General features: G+C 37.1%; 1 protein-coding gene across 3 annotated transcripts in view; it reads right to left on the bottom strand.

Annotated features, from left to right (window-relative positions):
• RAB27B (RAB27B, member RAS oncogene family) overlaps window positions 1-24,790 on the bottom strand; it is a 176,348-nt gene that overhangs the window by 51,975 nt on the left and 99,583 nt on the right. Inside the window, exon 1 of one of the 3 annotated variants that reach the window (XM_004059450.5) lies at window positions 14,886-15,193. The exons of the other annotated variants lie outside the window; for them this stretch is intronic. The gene's annotated coding sequence lies outside the window, so the exon portion shown is untranslated. Of the gene's footprint in view, window positions 1-14,885; window positions 15,194-24,790 lie in introns of those variants that run through there. 3 annotated transcript variants of the gene reach the window in all.

The raw sequence follows: 24,790 nt of genomic DNA, 5'->3' as shown, positions 1-24,790 counted from the left end.
GTGCTAGTTGTTCAATGTGTTTAATATCACCCTTAGTCCCTGGAGAATCAGGAGAGGAAACAGCAGAGATGGGTGCAGATATATTCCTGACACTCTTAAAAATGACTCTTCAAGTGTAAATTCTCTTTGCAGTGAGTCAGAAAGAAGCATCTTCTTAATATAGAATATGTTGGCACTGCTAAAAAAAATGAGTTTTATTGAAAATCTAAACTTATATGTATGTTATTACCACAAAGCTTTAACAAATATCAACTCTACAGGGCATTAATTTATTGTAATTTATTGTAGTGCCTTCTTGAACTTCAACAATCAGAGATATTTTTACTAAAAATTCCATGCAGGTTATGTTCCTTGCTGACACAATATCCAGTGACAATGGTACAAATGAATTTGAAAGACAGCGATTTACTTTATAGAAGTTTATGTTGCCTGTCCATTAAAAAATAATATTATTGGCCAGGCACGGTGGCTCACACCTGTAATCCCAGCACTTTGGGAGGCTGAGGTGGGCGGATCATGAGGTCAGGACATAGAGACCATCCTGGCTAACACGGTGAAACACCGTCTCTACTAAAAAATACAAAAAAATTAGCTGGGCGTGGTGACAGGCGCCTGTAGTTCCAGCTACTAGGAAGGCTGAGGCGGGAGAATGGCATGAACCCGGGAGGCAGAGCTTGCAGTGAGCTGAGATCCCACCACTGCACTCCAACCTGGCCAACAGAATGAGACTCCATGTCAAAAATAATAATATTGCATAAATTCAAGAAACTTGCAACAAATACTTTTGTCTGAAACTAGTGGATGGAGGGTGAAATTAGTTGCAGCAGCCCTGCAGACTAAGAATGTTTTTAAATAAGCATTTTGTTCTTGAGAGTAGATAGATAAGACATAACAGCAAGATGTGTCTTAAAATTTATTTTAGTCAATGTTTTGATTTTTGCTTTGACGCATAGGAAAAAGATTTCTACCTATCCTATTAATATATAAGGTTATCTTGTTTATCTTTCTTGATATTATCTTCTAAACTTTGATGGGCTTGAGAATGTCCTGATAAACCTAGTTATGCTTAAAATTACTTGAAAATGTTAAAACAAATTTTCTTTTATACATAAAGCTTTACAGAAATCTTTTCTGAAAAATAGTTCAAAACCGTATGCCCTTGAAGTAAGACTGGAAACTATTTTGGTGCAGTTCTTTAAGTCCTCTAGCGGTTCTGTAAGAAAAACCCATAAATTCTCTCTAAGAATATCAATAGTTTTATCTGATCTAGGCTTTCCTTGTGCTAGAATAAGCAAGAAACTGTTTACGTATCTTTTCTTACAAATAAGTGGGAAAACCAATTCCACATTCGTTTTCTAAATTTCTCTGACTTGAAATTATCATTTGGAGATAAGCCAAGTACAGATAGAAAACCAGAACTAAATTTCCCTGTGATGAACGAATTAGTTTAGTTTAGAGCTATTCCTCACATAGCCGTCTTCTGCCATTAGACATTTGACCTCACTTGTTCCTTCACAGTCACACACACATGTTCATGTGGCAAATACTGGACTCCATTTAGCTTAATTAATAAGATGTTTTTAAGGAGTCAAGCTGTTGTCTGTGATCCCTGTGAATTGTCTAAATCCTTAATTGTGAGCCATTTTATTCTATGTACTGAGTCTATTTTTCTAGGCTGGACGACTGGAAATTGGACTGAATAGTATATTGGTGTCTTATTTCTGAAGGCAATGACTCAGGAGGCAATATAGCATTAATGATTACTCTAAAATTATTAAGGTGCAATCAACCAAAAGATCTTTTGCTATCATACATCTTTGACGTTGGCCATTTAGTTTACAACGGTGGACCTGTTTGCTGAACCTACAGTTATTTATGAGCCCACCTCTTATCCTGGTAGTTGGCTAAATTTGGCTTAGAAAATAATGTCACCATTCTCGATGGAAAAATGCTCAGGCTAGTTGATCAGTTACTAACACTTTAGTCTGCAGAATTACCACAGCATCTGCCAATTCACCAGCTCAATCTACTTACATATACAGTAGTTTCTCAGTGTTCATGGGGGATTGGTTCAAGGACCCTCAGTGGATACTAAAATCCACAGGTGCTCAAATCCTTGTATAGTATTGGCATATAATGTTCTGCTATATATTTTAAACCATCTGCAGATAACTTATACCTAATGCAATGTAAATGCTATGTAACTAGTTGTTATACTATATTGTTTAGGGAATAATGAGAAGAAAAAAGTCTGTACATATTTAGGACAGATGCAATAATTTATTTTTTCCCCCAAATACTTTTGATCTGCAGTTGGCTAAATCTATGGATAATGAACCCATGGATGGGGAGGACTATCTGTATTTTTCCCGCCCCTGCCCCCACCTCCCCCACCCCCCCGCCCCTCTCACCCCCACCCCACCCAAAGACAGAGTCTTGCTGTGTTGCCCAGAGCTGGAGTGCAATGATGTGATCTCAGCTCACTGCAACTTCTGCCTCCTGGGTTCAAGCGATTCTCCTGCCTCAGCCTGCCGAATAGCTGGGATTACAGTGTGCACCACCATGCCCGGCTAATTTTTGTATTTTTGGTAGAGACGGGGTTTCACCATGTTGGCCAGGCTGGTCTCGAACTCCTGACTTCATGATCCACCTGCCTCAGCCTCCCAAAGTGCTGGGATTACAGGCTTGAGCCACCCACCGTGCCCAGCTGGCTATCTGTACTTTTAGATGTTAAATAGGTGGGAAACTGAGAACTTACTGTCAAAGATACCCAGTCAAGTGTTGTTGACAGTATTGGTGAATGAGCCTCAAATTCTATGAAATTCCCTTCCTGAGGATGGACTTAGAAACTCTACAGGAGGAAGACAAAAGGCCCTTTCTACAAGAGAGGATAGTGACCATATTTTCAGAACTATGGATCAAAACATTTATTTAACTTGTTAAATATTTATTATTTATTTAACCCTGAATCTGCCAGTGTAATGGAATATTTAAAGCAGTAGCTGCTCCAGAAATTCCAGGCCATAGCACTGCCATCCACATGGGTCACATTAGATTTTACTGATAAAGTTATTTTTGCCCCAAATTCTTCTCGTACAACTCTATTTTTAAGCCTGGAGCCTCTAACATTAGGCATGACTTTGGATTTTTGTTACATGTAAACAAGCAAATATATTTACTGGGAACAGTAATTTATAGCTGTTTTTAGTCATAACTACTTTAGCAGAAATTAATTTATCAGAAAGACTGGCCAACAAATCATTGATTTCCTAGCTTGGGGGCTGCAAAATGGCACTAAGCGCTGTAGAAAAACATCAAAAGAAAGAAAGATGGGCTCTGAAATAAAGTTCTAAGAAAGATTAATTTTACCCATGATTTGTACTACAAGGAAAGAACTTTACCCTCAATTAATATGAAAGATACTCAAGAAGACAATCTTACCTTCATGATAAAATAGACAAGTCATAACATTATTTGCCCAGACAGAATTATAGGAGCCACAGAGAATGTCTGGCCTTATAAAAAGCTTCATTATTTCCAATTAAGTAGGAGAACCTGAGGATATATTATTTCTTCACAAAGTCTGCAATAAAGCATCTTTTGTTTCTTCCTTAATAAGGTGTCATGACAAAGCAACTATTATTTATAATGTTACTGACTTATGTATAGGCATTATGCTATAGTGTAAATGTACTTCTGGAAACATCAATGGAATAAATTTCATAAAAATATTTACTCCTGTAATTCTAGTATAAATTCATTTCTGACCCGTGTGTACAGGGTAATTTTAAAGTCAGAGTAATGAAGTGATATTTGCTGCTAAAAAAGCAAAAAGATATTCACCATTCAGTCTACTTCTTAGACTTTTCTTAATTAGTATTGGATTTTAGGTATACTCTCAGCATCTGGGGGTGCTAGATAGTACATCAGGACAAAGAAATAGGACCTTAGTAGATAAGAAACCTTTACTTTTCTGCCCTTATATTTATTTGTCCTTGGGACCCTGTGGTTTGGAGAAGACCTAACTGTTGCCTGCATCACCTAGTTCAGTTGTGCCTTGAAACCATTCCTTGGGCTGATTTTGGTAATTGGGTTACCTAAAACTGGAATCAGATTATGGCTACAATGGGAGAATGTTTGTTACTTTAACTCTCTTTCATCTTTTCCATGCTGTGTATATTTACGGCACAAAGGTCTTGTAATCTTAGCAAGTTATACGTAAAAACTTATTCCAAAGAGAAAGCAGTAGTAGGAAAAAATAGAATTTGCAAAACTGTTCCCATTAAAGTCAAAATTACTACAACTTTTGATTTTCTTACACAATAGCCTAGACTTGAACCCTGTTATATTCAATGAATGTATGCTTTTGCTGATAATAATTTGAAGCTGAAAACAGGGTTGCTTATTGTCAGTCTTTAGTCAAGGGTTTAACATCAATGCACATTTTCACCCTTGATAACCATGTCAAATAGTCATTATTTAAAATGATTCACAAGTGTTCATCATAAGTTGTAGGAGGACTTCTTTTCCAGCAATATTTGTGTCCTTTTTCCATATTTATTATTACTGTCTCATATAAGTCCATATACTCTTTACAAAACAAGAGATTTGTCCCTATAATGTTAGCTTACTTACTAACAAAACACAAGAAAAAACACATTGATATTTCCCAAAATAATGTGAAAGGTTGATCAATTTACAGATGGGGATAACATAGAAGATCAGCAGTTGGATACTAGTTTAGTGAATAATATAAGTAGCCAAATGCTTAAGAAAAAAAAATTAAAGACCACAAGATTGTATCAGAAATCTTGCCTGGAATATTTGTAGGCATGTGTCTAACTCGTAAGAGTCATTTAAATGTTCTCCATCTATGATCTCCACAACAGAAATAACTCAGACATTGCCATATTATAGGGAGCTTTTATGAAAAACATATTTGTTCAGAACTAGATGTCTCAAATGATGGATCCATAACAAAGAAAGTGTTATACACCTGAAATCCAAAAAGAACACAGAGAATATCTCAATCGAACAAGTAGGCATACAATATGTTCTCATACTAATTATTAAATCGTCAGAAATACTTGTGATGGAGAGTGTGAAGCACCCAGATGGTGGTATAAAGAATTTTTATAAATGTAATAGAATATTCCCCAAACTTTTTCAAACAGTGGACTAGAAAAAAAATATTAACATGGAGATGAAGAAGGGGAAGAGAAGAGGCAGAAGAAGAGACAAGGTAACTTTCCCTAAATTTGGTCAATCATTTGATGTGTTTTTCAAGTCAATTTCTTGACAATATTTTACATATTATTGGAATCTACACAAATACTCATTACTAGACAATTATTCTGTAATTTTTTTAGAACATCAAGATACTTTTGTTATGCTTTGGTAAGTAGATCTTGAGGATAAAAGTGTGATCAATTTAGTGTCAGCAGAGCTAGAACAAAGCTACTAATTAAAGTGAAGAGAATGGGAGTTAATTTGCACTTAAACTAACATTGGCTGTACATCAATTATTACAGCATGATATTAATGAGCCAGAATCACTTGATTCAATCACTTTCTGTTGGGTTCCCAATCTCTAGTACTAGAACATATTCCTAATTGAGACACGACTTGTCATTTTTCACAGGGTGGGTTGGGAGAGAACATAGGTGAAAAGAATTATGCATGAAGGAAACATTACTTAGTGATTGCCCCCACAGAAGCTACAGGCATATTTATTATGTCCTTCAATTTAACAACAATGATTTTAATAATAAATACATATATATACACATATATTTAATTAGATATATAACCTTAAATTTTCCCCAAGTCCTTCCAGAACTTAAATGTCTTTATTAGCCAAAGCAGAGTAGTGCTTGCAGAAAATAAAGAAAATAATTATTCCTCTCTTATGGTTACTCCAACTCCTTCTTTCCAGGACCTCCTTGACAGATGGCATTTGGTCTCATAGATTTTGGAGATCACCCGTGTGCCTGCATTTCCCAGTCATTATCACCAGCCTGACCTCTCCTGAGAGGTCTAGATTTCAAGAGTCATTTTCTTGAACGTATGCAACTGAATAACCACAGGTATCTCAAATGCACTTCTTCTTCCTCCCCCAACCTGCCTTTCCTTTTGTATGCCCGATTTCAATTTTGAGGACCACTATTTATCCATCTATTGCCTTAGTACAGCCAGAAATTTAGACTTTATAATAATTTCTCCTTTCCCCCAATGTCTGGTTAATGCCCACCCTTGCTAATTATTTCTTTAATATTAATATAACTTATCTTCTCCAACTTTACAATTTCAGACCTTTTGTATTTGCCACTCCTCACTGATCTCTCTACAGTTTTAACCTCCTTAAATTTATCTTCCTCTTTATTACCGTAATACTGCCTTCAAACCACTAACTGAAAACTTATCAAGTTACATTAAAATTATCTGCTCATATAACTCTCTATTTTACTAGATTCTAAGTTCTTTAAGAGCAGGAACTATATCTTACTGACAATTACAACTAAAGTACCTAATATGACCTGACAGATAGTAGGCACTTAATGAATGTTTTAAGCAAAAAATCAGATAGACAAAAATTATACCAGAGATTAAATTGGTATTGTCAGGTTTAACATGTTGACCAGGTCTTTTGTTGTAATAACATCATCAGCTTTAACCAATTAACATTTTTCCTAATGTTTATAATGTCCTACAACAGGCAGAAATTTTGCTCCTTGAAGAATGTCATTAATTCTTGGATTTCTTATTTTCATCTTTCGGATCAAGTGACTATGCACAATGCATGTTTACTGTGGAAAACACCAATTAGAAAGCAGTTTTTTGTTTAAATCCTCCGATTTTAATGTCTACACACTTTTAGAAAACATGATTCCTGAAAAATAAGACAAAAATATTCTACTGGCTATAAAATATTGCAATGCAAACAGAACATCTTTCTTTAAACATATAGTTAATATTTATGAATTTTAATTGTTCCTTTTCTATTTTGAGTTAGTTCTCTGTTCTCAAGTTGCCAAGCTTATACCTTCATGTGTCTCAATATTTACGATATTGATTTTAAGAATCAACCTCACTGCTCTGGACTACTTAGACCTTGAAGGCTTTGTTTTACTAAAATCACTAGAATCTAATACCATCTAGAACTGAAGAATGGGAAACTGGTTTCTGGGTCCCTGGCCTCATGCATAAGTCTACCTTAAAAGTCAAAGTGAACTTTGAGAGGGTGAAAACTGTAAGGAATCAGAACCATGGAAAATACACTTGATAAGAAGATCTGCTGGGAAGCAGAATAACAATATAATTTGAGGGAAATTCATCTTCAAAGCAACTCAGTTATTATCATTTAATCACTTTCCAAAGAAAACCGCAATGTAGAATTTTATGACTTCCTCAGAGCTTGCACAGAAAACAGATGCCCAGCAAGGTTTCTCCAAGTCTACAGAGGACACAAAGCCTGCAGGTTGGTGTACCTGCACCTAGTGATCAGTATGTTCTGTCTTTATCCATTTTTCATCTCCTCCTCACCTTTATCTAAATATAAGCTGCTCTGTAATCACAGATGCATAAATTCTCATCAAGTACGTACATTCCTGAGGGCACCCAAATTAAGCGTGTTCAGAAACAATACTAGTGAGTACTTGCTGGGTGCATTTTACTTTTGTCTTCTTGGTTTTCCTAGTAGGTAAGTGAAAAAATAAAATACAGCAAAGGAGATGTGGGGAGATTGTACAGGCCAATTTCAAAATAAGTAGCACCTGATGATGGCCTAGTGACTTTACACAAGAAAAGAAAACCCAAAGTTGCTCATTTCATCTTATTACTATTACTGCTATGCAGGCTTCATCAACTAGTATCTCGCTTCCAACTGAAGATTAAAGAATAGACTTTTCAAACATGATGGCCTATTTATTTAAGTCTGTTTTATTAAGTTTTAACCCTCGGTTATAAATATGAGAATATTTTCATTACAGCAATTTTTTCCTATAACATATGTTTTGCAGTGTTGTTTCCTAGGTTCTTCCTAATAGAAGCGTTTACTTCCAAACCTTGAGAGGCAGTATTTGAGAATAGATGTTACAAACCTTAGGAAGATTAAGATCAAAGATTGAGTGAGAGAGGGATAGATATACGGACTGGGAATTACAGTTTCCATACAGTTAGTTGTGATATCTATCTTTAGTTCGCTTAAAGAATTAATAAATTAGCAAACAGGTTGCATTGCTCCCATATTTTGCAGCATTTGGGAGAAAGTTCCAGAAAATTAGAGGCTTAAGTTACTCTAAGGAGGCACCTGAGTCAATATGTGGCACCTCTTAATATTAGAAAAGGTGTCTACTTTTTCAAAGGCACTAAGACATGACTAGTTTCTCTTTCCCTCTGAAAAATCTAATTTCATTTTGTATTTTTAATATTTATATATGTACAGGAACACTTATCAACAGTCTATTTTGTTTATGAAAATAATATACTTTGAATAATAGACCATAAGAACTGAATAATTCATTTAATGAACTTCTCAGGCTCTGATTACCTTGCCTAAGTTAGATTGGGCAAATATAATACAAGCTGATTTTGCTTTTACTAATTATTATTGTTCTGGTATATGCTTCAGGTCAGATTTAATACATAATCTCATTTTTTTTTCTGAGCAAGTTAAGGAGAGAAACAAGAAGAAAACAGATTAAGTTGACCCCAAGTTCAATATGATTGAAAATAAATTTATGTGCTAGAATGAAGCCAGAAAGAGGACTAAAATAAAGTCTTGTGCTTTTTCCCTAAACGTTTTAAAATGAAATTTTCCCTCTGTTATAGAGTTCATATGTTTCTATCTCTTCTTCCATGTTTACATATATGCACACACACACACACATATATATATACACTTATGCACACAGATTTATGTATAACATAAAGATAATCTTAGGTAGATCTAAGGTTATCTATCTATTTATCTATCTCTACCTATCATCTATCTAGAGGGATAGACACATAAATGGAAGGAAGAAAAGGAAAAAAGAAGGAAAGAAGGAAGGAAGTAAACATCAAACAAGAATTATGTGTTGCCCAAGTCTAGAGCTGAACAGTAGGGATGTTAAAATAATCAACCCTTACTTTTTATTTTACACAGGAGAAAATCAAGATCCTTAAGGAGACTGAATGCCCTGTCTATAGTTATACACCACTCAACACTAGCAATATTTGACTAATAATAGATTTCCTACTGGTTTGATTTAAATCCCACCAATATATGAAGTCTACATCTCCTTTCTATGAAACTGTTCCCAAAATTATGTGAGTGGGTCTTGGTATCCTTGAATACAGCTGTAGCTACCTAGAAACGTTTTTCCTGCTTTTCTGGATATTAAACATTTGCTTTATATGGCAGCTACTACTTAATTTGCTTTTATCTGTTTTATATTTTATAACTATACTTTCACTATCAATTCTTAATTTAAAAAATCTAGAACACATTATCAAATATTAAACAAATTGTGTTCTTGTATTTGTAGGATTATAGCTTTGGATGAGAGCTTGAGGGTTGTTTAGTTCAACCTCCCAGTAGAAGCCATCTCTATAACAGCTCTGACAAGTAAGTTTTAGGTTGCTGCACTTCCTGATCTTCACTGGTCTTGTCCAATTTCTGCAATGACTCTTCCCCATTGGTGCCTCCAGACTCACCTTGTGCCTCTCTCTGCCACCTGCTTTCCATTCTCCAAACTCCTTTTCTCAGTTTCTTGAACGCTCCAAGCTCTTTCCCAGGTTAAGAATTCAGCAAATCCTTTTGCACCGTCTGGTTTGTTCTTTCTCAACCCCTTCACCTGACTAGCAACCAGGCAACCTTTAGGTCTCAACTGAAATGCCCTTTCCTCACAGAGGTCCTCTTGACAACTTCTGCCATTAGTCTTTCTCATTTAAAGAAGTTATTTGCAGTCACAATAACTTCTCAGCTTTCTTTGATTTTAATTTTCTTTTGGTGTTGTCCAGACCTTCCATTTTGAAGGCTATTTTCTTTCAAGTAGAAAGAAGAGGGATTCATGGCCGGGTGCAGTGGTACACACCTGTAATCCCAGCATTTTGGGAGGCCAAGGCAGGCGGATCACCTGAGGTCAGGAGTTCAAGACCAGCCTAGCCAATATGGTGAAACCCTACCTCTACTAAAAATACAAAAATTAGCCTGGAGTGGTGGCACATGCCTGTAATCCCAGCTACTTGGGAGGCTGAGGTGGGAGAATCGCTTGAACCCTCAGGAGGGAGACTGCAATGAGCTGAGATCGTGCCATTGCACTCCAGCCTGGGCAACAGAAACTCCATCTCAAAAAAAAAAAAAAGAAAGAAAGAAAAAAAGAAAAGAAAGAAGAGGGAGATGACCCTTCTTTATTCACTGCTTTGTTTCAAACAATGTGAAAATAATCTTTCGCTCTCCTGAGCATTTTTTCCCAAGCTTCGGCTCACTGTGCATTACTCTTCTTCAAACTATGCTCACAGCTCAGACAACACCTTCGTTAAGTATTTCTAATTATATGTTTCCTTTATTCATCTGTTCTACAAGTCATTTTAAAAAATTGAATTTATTAGAGCTTCTATGTACGTAGCCTCATGAGTTTTTCTGGGGGCCTCTTTTCAATTCTCTTTAGAATTAGGTGAAATGCTATTTTCAGAATTTTTTAAAGTTAGTTTTTCTGAATATCTTATATTGAGAACTCCATCTCTTTCCCGAGCTGCCAATGATTCCACACCGCCACATGCAATCATCACTTCTCTGTCCTCATCTCACTGTTTATCTTGGCCCTATCTGACACCATTGACCACACCCTTCATCCTAAAAAAACATCCTGGCTTAGGTTCATGATGACACTCTCTTCCGGTTTGCCTTTCACTTGAATGGCTTTTTACTGACTCCTCCCATGCAAGGTCCCAAATGTCCGAATAAGCCAGAGCTGCGTCCTCAAGCCCCAATTTTTTCTCTGTAATCTCTCTCTCAGTGATGTCCTCAAGGCTATCACTCTAAATAGTATCCATAGCCACTTGCTTCTCAAATTTCTATATCCAGCTATGATGTCCTCTAGGTGCCCCAGATTCATATATGCAAAAGCCCAAGCTGATAATTCCACTTGGATGTTGAAAAACGCTTCAAAAGGCTGCAAATAAATTCTTCATTTCCCATTAAAACCGTTTCTTCCCTAGTTTTATCCATCTTAGGAAATGGCCTTCTGTCTACCCAGTATTTTCAGTAGGAATCCTGTTGATCATTTGGTTCTTTCTTTTCTTCACCTCCACCTTTATCCAATTTATTAGTAAGTTCTGTCAGCTCTGCCTTCAAATGTTTCCTGAATCTATCTACTTCTCTTGGTGGCCACTGTTCTGACCCTAATCTTTGCCACTGTTGTAGTTGGTCTACTGGAATAGCCTCCTAACTGGATTCTCTTCTACTCTGGTCACCCTACGACTTAGTCTCTTCAAGGAAGCCAGAGTGATCTTTTAAAAACATCACCTGGCCAGGCACGGTGGCTCACGTCTGTAATCCCAGCACTTTGGGAGGCCAAGGTAGGCAGATCATGAGGTCAGCAGATCGAGATTATCCCGACCAACATGGTGAAACCCCATCTCAACTAAAAATACAAAAATTAGCTGGGCATGGTGGTGCATGCCTGTAGTCCCAGCTACTCAGGAGGCTGAGGCAGGAGAATCACCTGAACCCGGGATGTGGAGGTTGCAGTGAGCCAAGATCGTGCCACTGCACTCCAGCCTGCCAACAGAGCAAGACTCTGTCTCAGTTAAAAAAAAAAGAAAAAAAAAATCGCCTCCCCTGAGGCTTTTCTTGACCACCAAATCACACAGTCCCCTTCAGGTCACTCTCATTATATTACCCTTTAACATTTTTTTTTCTTAGTATCACTAAAAGTTCCAGAATTACTAATTTGTTTATTTACTTATCCGTCTCTTTCCAAACCCCAGATATAACATCCATGACAGCAGAGGCCTCGTATATCTCACTAACATCTGTTATCCACAGGGCTTAGCAGAATATTAAAGTTCATAGTATGCTCAGTAAATATTTATTGAAAAATGTTCAACGGGCTATATCTAAATCATAGTGTTTTGTCATTTTACTTGGAATAAAAAACAAAGGCCAACATGTTCATTAGGACCTTCAAAGTCCTCCAAGACCTGTCCCCATTATCTCCTCTCCCCCATTTCTTGCTACCCCCATCTCACTCCCTCTGTGCCAGGTGCATGGGCTTCTTTGCTGTTCCTGAAAGATGCCAGAATGCTTCAATCTAGAATGCTCTTCCTCCACATATCTACATGGATCATTCCATTACTTGCCTCTGATTGATATTAAAATATCATCTCAGTGAGGCTTTTCCTGGGCATCTGATCTAGAATTTCAGTCCTCCCTGACACCAGCCACTGACACTTTCTGCATGCCTCCTCGGCTTTATACTCTCTGCTGAGCACTTCTTGCTACTGTGCCATAGACTCACCCTGCTTATCTAGGTTGGTCTTTGTCTCCCTGGTAAAAGATAAGCTCTACAAGGTCAGGAATTTTGGTCCACTTCTGTCCACACAGAGCCCTGAACAGTTCATAACACTCTTAACAAATATTTGTTGAACAAATGAACAAGCAACTTAATTATCTCAATATATTGAGCAGTTGTTTAGTTAAAAAGACAAAATTTATTTAAGATTTTTTTGGCCATTTGATAAACAGAGTGTTACTCTCCTTATTGGCAATCTAGACAAGTTTGTCTTATTTAAGGAGTGCCAATGGGAGGTTAATATTTGGAGAACATGAATAATGATTGCAAAGGGTGTGAAAGAAATTGAGTAATACTATCAACTCCATATTTGGGGTTTACAATAGGTATGTTATTATGCGTAGTGATGTTGCTGCTTCCTACTTCTATAGGATATACTTAAGCCCGTATATACCTAATAATGAATTTAAAAAAAAATCATTCCCATTTGGCAGCCATCTTTAGAAAGTGACATATTCTTCATGGGAAACACCTGATTTGTCCTGTCTGTTTTTATTGAAATCATTTCCTTGCATCTCAACATTACAATTACTTGCTTAAGAGCTGAACTATTGGTCAACCTGCCTTGATGAATCAACTGAAGAAACTGGATTGTGAGATGAGTTTTATATGAGTAATTGTTCTATATTTCATGCCGTACTGATCTGAGAGCCCAAAAACCTAACCAAAAATTTGCAGGAGTGAGGGTGGGAAAGGAGCAGGTTTCTATTCTGAACTACCTGGACATTTGGATAACTTCCATTTTTCCAGAAAAACAGTGAAATAAATGAACAGCAATTCTGAAACCAACATACAGTTGTAGTGTAAACTGGCATACCAACAGATCTTCTACCAAGAAGATCAATTATATTAGGGTTACCTTCCCTATTGGGTCAAACATGCCTGTTCCAGAAATGACCTATGAGAAAGGGGAACTGTGGTTTGCTTACATTCAACAGATTCCCTTTATCCCTTCTTGGCAACTATGAGAACAGGCTCATCCAGTTTTATCTGCTATGTTTTGTTTTCCTTTCGAAAGCAATGACAGTAACACTGTATAAGAGGCCATAGTCAATTCTGAAACAGAAAAGCTCTATTAATATTAAACTATCTGTCAAGATTACCCTTTTTTGGTCATTGGTAGGAATCACCTCTTGCCTTCAAGGATGGCTGACCCCATCTGGGTAGAGGATTATGCTAGGAAACTATGAAAAATAACTATTTGAGGGACAATGGCACATGACAGGTATGTCTCTCTCTTCATCACTGCAATATGGACTTTACAGCAGCTTGAAAATTCATTAAACTTAAATATCTGAGTTTATATTAATGCTTAAGTCTATCTTTTCCCTCAACTTTTCAAAAGTTATAACCATAAAACCCTGTATATTCTATATATGAATGAATACGTGTGAATATAACTAAATATTGAGAACTGTAGACATTTTTCTTACAAACAGAACAAAATCAAAATTCAGAGCTGTATTATATTAAACAATAATTTTGTTGTTAATAACCTTGAAATTATATGTTATTACTTTGGGCTTAATTTAATGATGTGCAGTTTAAAACAACTGGAATTACATACCCTTAGCTTTACATCTTGACATGAAAAACTCACAAAACATGATACAGGTGTGAAGGCTCTAACCAAACACAGCTTTTTCCTAGGAATGCAGTCTCTGCTTACAGTTCACCTACTTCAGTAGTTTTCAGAGGCTTAATTAATGTTGCATTGGGTGGGAAAGTCTTGAAAGCTAATTTATTGTGACCAGTTGGGTGAACACACATGCACACATATACCCTAGTTGGTGCGACACTTAGATCAGAATTCGAAAGTAACAGAGCAAAAAATTGGAAAACAGAAAGTACTCTTAAGGTCTCTGTGGCTATTTCATCTAAGGAAGTGCATATAAATGTCTTATTGCTCTCCTGGCTTGCCTCACTAAGTCGCTCCTCCTGGAATGAAACTCTAAGCACATCGTCATCCATGCTTTTTCTTATTCATTATTTTGATTGTTTTTTGAGATGCAAATGAAAGGAAATTGGCACTGCTGTGCCTAGGCTTTTTGTTTTTCTTTTTGCTTTTTTTGGTGGTAACCAGCTGTTTGATAAGCAAACACTCAAAGAGAGCCAGGTCGAGTTGGCCCATGCCATCCGTGCAGCACACATCACTACTGTCTTCTTTGCAAGGATTTCTGCTAGAAACCGCGATCGAAGGTGCACACGCACTCACACATGCACACACACACACACAGAGGCCTCACTTCTCACGGCGCAGGCCGGCGCTGCAGCACCCGGGTGGGTGGGAACGCGTTCCAGCAGCAGCAGCCCGCCTTCCCAACTCACCAGCCTGCGAAGTTTCCTTGCCGGGAGAGCAGGTGTCAGATTTCAGAGAGGTTTCCTTCCCCTTCCCAAGCCCTGGAACTCCCGGGCTCCACCGTCAGCAAGGAGACAGGATCTGCTCCACAGGGCGATGAGCACGGGGACAGCTACTTATCTCCTCCAACCTGTGGCTCCGGATGGGTCCAAGGCCGGGCGGTCCGCAGCCCCTGCACGTCAGGACTGCGAGTGGCAGGGCTGGTGGCACCACCCTCGGAGTCCGCCGCGGCGGCGGGGCTGGGTAAGGTTTGTGTGAGAAGAAGGCGTGTCTGCAAGTCCCAACGCGGATGTGCGGAGCTCACCTCAGGCAAGTCTTGCTGGTGACTCAACTGCTGCAGTGAGAAACACACTCCTCTCGGGGATGAAGTCTCCACACTGTGGGGCTTCTAGCCCTACCAGCGAGCTCATTTTTATTCATTTTTGTCTGTGTTTTCTTTGATGTCTCTCATTCAAAGAGCCCAGGGCGCTGTGAGAACCGGGGCCCTGACATTGCGTTCTCTCCTCCGAGGGGGTGTCTCATTAACTACGAGGAGTGAAGGCGAGGGATTGCGAGTGGGGAGCAGAGGATGGCCTCGGGAAATAAAAGAGGGCGTTGGAAAGAAATTAATATTTTAAAAGTTAGGATGTGTTCATATGAATGCATTAATCAGTATGCAACATCCAAATTCACTTCCCAAAGCCCTAATTCACTTCCTAAAGTCACTTCAGAGATCAATAGGTTACCACTAAGTAAGATAATGAGCACACGGAGGCATTGAACAAGTATTTGTTAAGCACCTACTATGTGCTATGCCGTGTTCTAAACACATTAGATTCGTCCACAAAGCAAAGATCCTGGCTGCCCATCTTGGGATTCCATTTTAGAGACATTCAGACATCCCTAATTTACAGACTGGTAGTAAAGGTAAGAATACAAGGTTGGGTACATTATAATAACAACCGATTTACTCCTCTGTGAACAAAATTTAAAAGTTCCGAACCTGTGTCTTGCATTCATGTTAGTAAACAACGAGATGCCAATGACTGCTTGAATTTTAATTACTTAACTTGTTTCTTATTCGATGCCCTAGAGACAATCTGGGAGGCACTGCTGTTATCAGCTCCCAGAGAATTTCTTGTAGAAGGGAGCAAAGGAATAGCCCAAACAAAACACAAAACAAACAATAGCAAAGTAGTGGAAAAATGGAATATTAGAGAAAACATTTTGGTCTCATAGAAATCTGTCTATTCTATTATGAAACTATTAAAGTTCTATTTTATGTCCTTCAATGTTCTTGAAAGTTGAAAAGAAGAGTAATAATAATGCCTTCATAGTGTTATTGTGAAGAATTGACTTCATATCAGTAATGTGTGTAGAACGTGCCTGGCACAGTAAGTTCTATGAATGTGTTGGCTATACTTATAATTTTGGTAACAATCTATTCCATTCTCCCCAAGTAAGATCCAGTTCCTAAAAATTATTTTGGATCTACTGCATAAAAGTCTTTGAGGCTCAGACTGTAGATTTTCAAAGTATGTATGCTTGGAATCTATATTTATGATAAATCTACTTTGCATTTAACAGCAATATCTAAGTATATAAGAAATGTGTGTCCATGGGCCCAGACAGAAATAAAAGAAAGAGCATAAGAACCTTGAATCTTTTCCACTGTTAACACATTGACTTAAAATCACCCTCTGTGCTATACAATGATAACCCATATTCTTTATCTAGTTCATGTGTTCAGTACTGACATTAGTCCTAATAGCTATTATTTCCTGTATGCAATAGAGTTTCATCTCATTTGGCTTTCACAACATTACTGTGAAATAGGCAAGGCGTCTATTATATTTATTGTCTCCATTTTCAGAATGAAGTAACTGAGGTTGAGCAAGTCGCAGTAAATCTGTCCAAAGTGATGAAGTTCAAAAGGTGGAAGTCAGGTCTATTGATCCCGAATGCCGAGCTCATAGTGGTCACTGTGTTGTGCTACCTCACTGCAACTTCTAGAAAAGGTTCCTGCCATAAGAAAATCTGACACACACATTTATTGATGACTCTCCTTGCCACCTTACCCTAGAAAGTGTGTCACCTGCTTTATAGGGCCAACTCTTGCAGGGATAGCTCTCCTGGAGTGACTTGCCACATACAGTCCTGTCTCCGAGGTTCCAAGGCTCAGATCCAGTAGTGTTACATAGTGACACCACCAGAGAGTGGTGGAATATTTCCTTCCCTGGGAAGAGGGGTTCCAAGGAAGGGAAAGAGTAGGAAGACATAAGAGAAATGTTGCTTGGCCACTCCATGAAGGCCACTTTGACCAGAGGTACAGCAGAATAAAAAACAATGGAAAACCAGTGAAAACAAGGTGACAGCATTGTGTGTCATGATAATAATAGTAATAACGTCTTCCTGTACCTGGAGTTTATGTAGCATAACTTAACTAGACATAACATCTGTCTAATTCAATCAATATGGCACTGAGGTAAATGTTAATGTACATGGGGTGATGTGTAGTTACAAATGGCAAGATTATCACATGTATTTCATCTCTCCTCAAACTGCTTTATTACAAGAATAAATGAATTTTTTAAATGTTATTGAATCACAAAGACAAATAAGCAGATAAAATAACACATAAACTTGTAATGAATTTTGGAAGAAGCTAAATCAGATGCAGGCGTGGTAACTGATTTGGAAGAGCAGAGGATTCTATACACTGCATGCCTGCAGGAGAGATTATGGTAAAAAGCAAGCCAATTCTTCCTGCAAAACCTGGGCAGGCTCAGGCCTAGGAGGCAGAAATCTCAGCATAGAAGGAGGCCAGGTGGTGGGGTAAACACAGGGGTTTGGTTATACGTCTGTATATTGGAATGCTTGGACCCAAAGTTCCCTTCCCCACTGTCACACAATCAACCAACCATAAGTTCCTCCATCTGCTCAATCCAGCTTCCAGGAGACTGGAGGTTTATTTTCTGGAGAAAGTAAACTAGAGTAATTTGTGGTTCAACAAGATGAACTGAACACATGCCTTTTTACCCTGCTCCTAGAGATAATGAATAAAAAAGAAATTTATATACAAAACAGGAAAAAAATCTTTTGAAATTGAAAATATACTCAACATTTACAAAAAAAACTGACAGATGGGTTAGAAGACTAAGTTGAAAAATCTCTCTATTTAGCTGCAGAAATTTTCAAAAAATGGAAAAAAATTCTGACTAATGGAAATCTCAGAAAGCTCCAGAAAAGAGTTATTTCTATGCAGAAAAGGATAAACACACTAATTTGAAAACAATGCAAAAACGATATCAGAAATGAAGATGATGAACTTTGGGGATCAAAAGTTTCACTAAATGTCCAGGAAAACAATCCTTTAAATTAATCAAATAATTAAACTCATCGAAATATATCATTCCGAGATAAAATAAATGCAGGAATAAAGAGAAAAACCTAAAACATCTTCCAGAGACATAAAGCAGATCACATACAAGGAAAAAAAATTGCATTGGATTTCTCAAGAGCAATAATGGATCCAGAAGTTTCTTTGAATGCCTTCACATTTTTTAAATGAAATTATTTTGAACTTAGAATTGTATATCAAGACAAACTGTCAGCCAAGCTTGATTTTAAAAAATTTTCAGATATGCAAGGACTTAAAAAATATACATCCTGTGTGCCATTTTAAAGTAACAGTTCCCCAAACAAGCTTATAAATCAAGAAAGAGGAAGAGATGAAACCCCAAAAATGCAGGCCCAACATAAGAGGCAGTAAAATAAATTCTCCAGAGCAATAAGTGTGAAGCAGGCCTAAAGAGAGGTGAACAGATGGCTTGCAGTAGGAATGTCTCCAAGAAAAAAAATTGGAAAGAAAATGATAGATTGTTTGATACACATGTGCATTTGAAAATACAGTAGATAGTGGGAAGTGCTCACCAGATTCCATGTTCTGCTCTTTTTCCTGAGCACCACACTAGATTTCATTTCTTAGCCCCTTGCAGGTGGGGAGGCATGTCACTGAGGTCTGGTTCATGGATTGCGGGCAGAAGTCATGTACATCACTTCCAGGGTATGCCCATAAAATAACCCCTGAGATCCTCCACACTTCCCCTCTTCCCTTACTAGTGTGCAGATGCGAAGAACCAACGAAGAGCTCTAAGCCCCTAGAAGACATGAAAGCCCCTAGATGAAAAGTCATGAACCTGAATTAGGGTGTGACATGGCTACCTCAGCTGCCACACATTGGACTACCACATGAGCCAGAAGTAAATTTGTATTGTATGATGCCACGAAGATTTTTTAGAGTTGTTACCACAGTTAGATCACTCTGTTACAGTCTTAAAGATCAGTTGGAGGCAATTGTGAATAATATACAATAGGTACAGAGTGTGCCGAACTAATTTTAAAAGGACATTATTAACTCCATGAGAAACAAAAAGTTGCAAGAGAAAGGAAACATTATGATAGAATACCACTTTGTTCAGATCTGGACATAATAAAAATGTTGGGAACGCCGACAAGAGAATTAACCCTAAACTACAATAAAACTACACGTGGAGGATGGCAGAGGGAAAGACTATCTGTGTATATGTGCAGGGAAGACAGCTAAACCCTCAATCATCATAACAAAAATCAATAAATAATGTGTAAAGTTGCTAAATAAAGAAATAGCAGGATAAGCAAACCAATTAGACATATAAAAGTACAGTTAAAAAGCTGCTAAAAGAGTCAAATGTTTGCCTGTGGGGATTAAGACCAGGGCTTAGGAAGCGACCTGCACTGTTCCACAAGAACTGTAGATTTTGATTTTGTTTTAAATTATGAGATGTATTACCTTAATAAAAATAAAATTAATTTTAAATTACCCTTAAAATACACATAAGGAAACAAAAGATATTTGTTCTATAGAGAAAACACTATGCTTTATTAAAGTATTTGCATATACTTTAATATAATGTTCTATAAGCAGTGGAGAAAGAATTGAAATGCAGAATGAAGATAGATTTGAGAGGTTTGCACAATGATTTATTCATTCAACAAACATTTATTAAGCAACTTGTGCCTGGTACACTGCCAGGTATGGGGGATGCAGTGCAGAACATGAAGGAAAAATAAAGGTGGGTTCTAAGAGAAAACCAGCATTTGTAAGCTTTAAGCAACAAATATATTTGGTTTCTTCTCTCTTGTCTTTAGTAGCATGAGTCACTGACCTTCTGGTCATGATAATGCCTTTCATCCTTCACTATCCTCTTAAAAATTTCTCTTGACTTGATCCCCTCACTGATGAGATCCGAGATTTCGTAACCCTTCTCTTGCGATTGCAGGGAAGGCTTCACCAGAAAGTTATGCACGGGTGTGCCTCTACCTCCTGCTGATTTTCTGTTCATGTGAAGAAGTCTGTTTAATCACAAATAAAAATCCACCCTTCTCCAGTTTGAGAAAACCTCACAGTGTGACTAACAAGTCATAAGACTGGACTTCCAGGCCATGCTAGTTTTCTTCACAATGAAGATGTAACTTTGAGAAATATATACGTGCTTAAGAGACTTTCTACTGGCAAATTACTTTAAATGTGTAGCACATAAAGACCTATTTTAGATATCTGCTCATTAAACTGGCTATGTTTTCACAATTGTACCATCTGCATCTACTCTGTGGTGAGGTCTTAACCTTCCCAGTTCCAACCTCATGTTGCCTGTTTCTTAGAATGTGTAATGAAGATATACTTGGACCTTATTTGAGATTATTGTAATTTTGTCTAATTTTTTCTTATGTTAGAGGAACATGCTGTGGGAAAGGCCCAAATAATTTCACGAGTGATGTTCACATATAGCCTTGATGAATGTCCTAACTTGCCAAGAAGTCACAGTAGTGTGGGTATGCCATGATCCTGTCTATGAATATTTGACATCTTTATAAAAAAAACCTATAAGCAGAATTTTAGAAATAATTACAACATTGTTTAATCAATTTTAAAAACCGGTTAAAGAGAAGAAAAGTTATAAAAATAAGAACTAAGCATATAGGAAAGAATAATTCATTTTCTACAAGTCATATGACAATACACATACATAAATATAGTCATTTATTAGCATATATAATTGTATGTGTGGACATAAGTATAATATGAAAATCCATATAAAATGTTTAATTATATTTGCTTTGCTGGTAGCTTTATGGTGAGGTGCAAAATAAAGTGTCATATGGGCTTACCATATAAGTACAAATGAATATATGGTGATTTCTCCATTTTCCCAAAAGCTGTTACCTAAAACCAGTGTTTTTGTTACTTTTGCTGCTTTTTAAACTGCAAACACTTCAAGCTGTGATGTCATATATTCAGGAATGATTATTAAATCATCTTAAATTCCTTTGTTGGCCTTTTAACCAATTATAAGGTATTTTTTTCAGGCATCTAAACTAACATTGATTAATGTAATTTCAAGCAAATATGTCTTTCCTTCTCAAAGTACACTTTTATCAAATTAATTTGATGATTGTTTCCTTATAAGAGAACTATAAGGACTCCAATGTTAAGATAACTATCTCTTTTTTAAGGTATAATTTGGGAAATTATCTTGTCTTATTTTTTGGCCATATATGATGATATAAGTTGTAAAGAATAACAGCTAGTTGACTGGGCGTGGTAGCCCACTCTTGTAATCCCAGCACTTTGGGAGGTCGAGGCGGGTGGATTACCTGAGGTCAGGAGTTTCAGACCAGCCTGGCCGACATGGTGAAACCTCGTCTCTACTAATAATACAAAAATTAGCCAGGCATGGGGGCCATGCCTGTAATCCCAGCTACTCGGGAGACTGAGGCAGAAGAATTGCTTCAACCCAGGAGGCAGAGGTTGCAGTGAGCCGAGATCGTGCCATTGCACTCCAGCCTGGGCGACAAGCGTGAAACGCCATCTCAAAAAAATAAAAAATAAAAAAATAAAAATAACAGCTAGCTAATTAAGGTTTGATCATAGCAAAGAATCACATACTATATGATTACTTTTTTAAAACTATACTTTTGGGAAATAATGTCAATAAACCTTATAATTTGAAGTCAGGTGGCGTGATGCCTCCAGCTTTGTTCTTTTGGCTTGGGATTGACTTGGCAATGCGGGCTCTTTTTTGGTTCCATATGAACTTTAAAATAGTTTTTTCCAATTCTGTGAAGAAAGTCATTGGTAGCTTGATGGGGATGGAAATAAAAGGTATTCAGTTAGGAAAAGAGGAAGTCAAATTGTGGGCAGTATGGCGATTTTCACGATATTGATTCTTCCTACCCATGAGCATGGAATGTTCTTCCATTTGTTTGTATCCTCTTTTATTTCACTGAGCAGTGGTTTGCAGTTCTTCTTGAAGAGGTCCTTCAGGTCCCTTGTAAGTTGGATTCCTAGGTATTTTATTCTCTTTGAAGCAATTGTGAATGGGAGTTCACTCATGATTTGGCTCTCTGTCTGTTATTTGTGTATAAGAATGCTTGTTATTTTTGCACATTGATTTTGTATCCTGAGAATTTGTGGAAGTTGCCTATCAGCTTAAGGAGATTTTGGGCTGAGACGATGGGGTTTTCTAGATATACAATCATGTCGTCTGCAAACAGGGACAATTTGACTTCCTCTTTTCCTATTGAATACCCTTTATTTCCTTCCCCATCAAGCTACTAATGACTTTCTTCACAGCTACAGTAACCAAAACAGCATGGTACTTGTACCAAAACAGAGATATAGACCAATGGAACAGAACAGAGCCCTCAGAAATAATGCCGCATATCTACAACCATCTGATCTTTGACAAACCTGACAAAACCAAGAAATGGGGAAATGATTCCCTATTTAATAAATGGTGCTGGGAAAACAAGCTAGCCATATGTAGAAAGCTGAAACTGGATCCCTTCCTTACACTTTATACAAAAATTAATTCAAGGTGGATTAAAGAATTAAATGTTAGAATTGAAACCATAAAAACCTTAGAAGAAAACCTAGGCAATACCATTCAGGACATAGGCATGGGCAAGGACTTCATGTCTAAAACACCAAAAGCAATGGCAACCAAAGCCAAAATTGACAAATGGGATCTAATTAAACTAAAGAGCTTCTGACAGCAAAAGAAACTACCATCAGAGTGAACAGGCAACCTACAAAATGGGAGAAAATTTTCACAACCTAGTCATCTGACAAAGGGCTAATATCCAGAATCTACGATGAACTCAAACAAATTTACAAGAAAAAAACAATCCCATCAAAAAGTGGGCAAACGATATGAACTGACACTTCTCAAAAGAAGACATTTATGCAGCCAAAAGGCACATGAAAAAATGCTCATCATCACTGGCCATCAGAGAAATGCAAATCAAAACCACAATGAGATACCATCTCACACCAGTTAGAATGGCAATCATTAAAAACCCAGGAAACAACAGGTGCTGGAGAGGATGTGGAGAAACAGGAACACTTTTACACTGTTGGTGGGACTGTAAACTAGTTCAACCATTGTGGAAGTCAGTGTGGCGATTCCTCAGGGATCTAGAACTAGAAATACCATTTAACCCAGCTATCCCATTACCGGGTATATACCCAAAGGATTATAAATCATGCTGCTATAAAGACACATGCACACGTATGTTTATCGCAGCACTACTCACAATAGCAAAGACTTGGAACCAAGCCATATGTCCAACAATGATAGACTGGCTTAAGAAAATGTGGCACATATACACCGTGGAATACTATGCAGCCAAAAAAAAATGATGAGTTCATATCCTTTGCAGGGACATGGATGAAGCTGGAAACTATCATTCTCAGCAAACTATTGCAAGGACAAAAAACCAAACACCGCATGTTCTCACTCATAGGTGGGAATTGAACAATTAGAACACATGGACACAGGAAGGGGAACATCACACATGGGAGCCTGTTGTGGGGTGGGGGAGGGGGGGAGGGATAGCATTAGGAGATATACCTAATGTTAAATGACGAGTTAATGGGTGCAGCACACCAACATGGCACATGTATACATATGTAACTAACATGCACGTTGTGCACATGTACCCTAAAACTTTAAGTTTTATACTTTAAGTATAACAAAAATAAAAAATAAATAAAAAATAAATAAACCTTATAATTACGTGCAACATGATCTATTCTTTTTTTTTCTTTTTTTTTTTTGAGATGGAGTCTTGTTCTGTCAGCCATGCTGGAGTGCAGTGCTGTGATGTTGGCTTACTGCAACCTCCGTCTCTCAGGCTCAAGTGATCCTCCCACCTCAGCCTCCTGAGTAGCTAGGATTACAGGTGCACACCACTATGCTCAGCTAATTTTTTGTATGATCTAGTCAATTTTTATTATCAATCTGGTAACAGCTTATATGACTATAAGGAATTATTTTTTATTTTTTATTATATTTCTAGTAGTATACTAAAATAAGTAATGTAATAAGTATGTTTATATTTATGTATTGTATTTTATAATTCCATTATATTTAGAATTATAATTATATAATATTGATAGTATATAATATTCATTAATAATAATGTTAATATATAATTATTTATAATAAGTAAATTTCTATTTTTAAAGTAATGTGAAAATTCTAAATACTACAGCCATACAATTCCTTCCGAAATATGTATTGCTGCCATAAACAATAAGTAGGTTTCTGTTCTATGGATTTTTTTTAGCTACAGATTTCATTGCTACTGAAGGTTGAGTGGCTGGAAGAAAATCTCCACATACTTCATATAAAATATGAATATGCTAGAACCATTCAATTTATTTTAAATCAATTATAAACAATATATTTTTATAGTCATATATTTGGTGTGAGTCTTAACAGAAGAGATGAGTTTTATAAGAATTGATTTTAAAAAACACGATTAGGATAAAGATACAATTAATAAGAAC

This window comes from Gorilla gorilla, chromosome 17 (genome assembly GCF_029281585.2).
Source record: "Gorilla gorilla gorilla isolate KB3781 chromosome 17, NHGRI_mGorGor1-v2.1_pri, whole genome shotgun sequence".
NCBI lineage: Eukaryota > Metazoa > Chordata > Mammalia > Primates > Hominidae > Gorilla > Gorilla gorilla.
The sequence above is the reverse complement of the archived record's forward strand: the minus strand, read 5'-3'. Positions and strand labels throughout refer to the sequence as shown.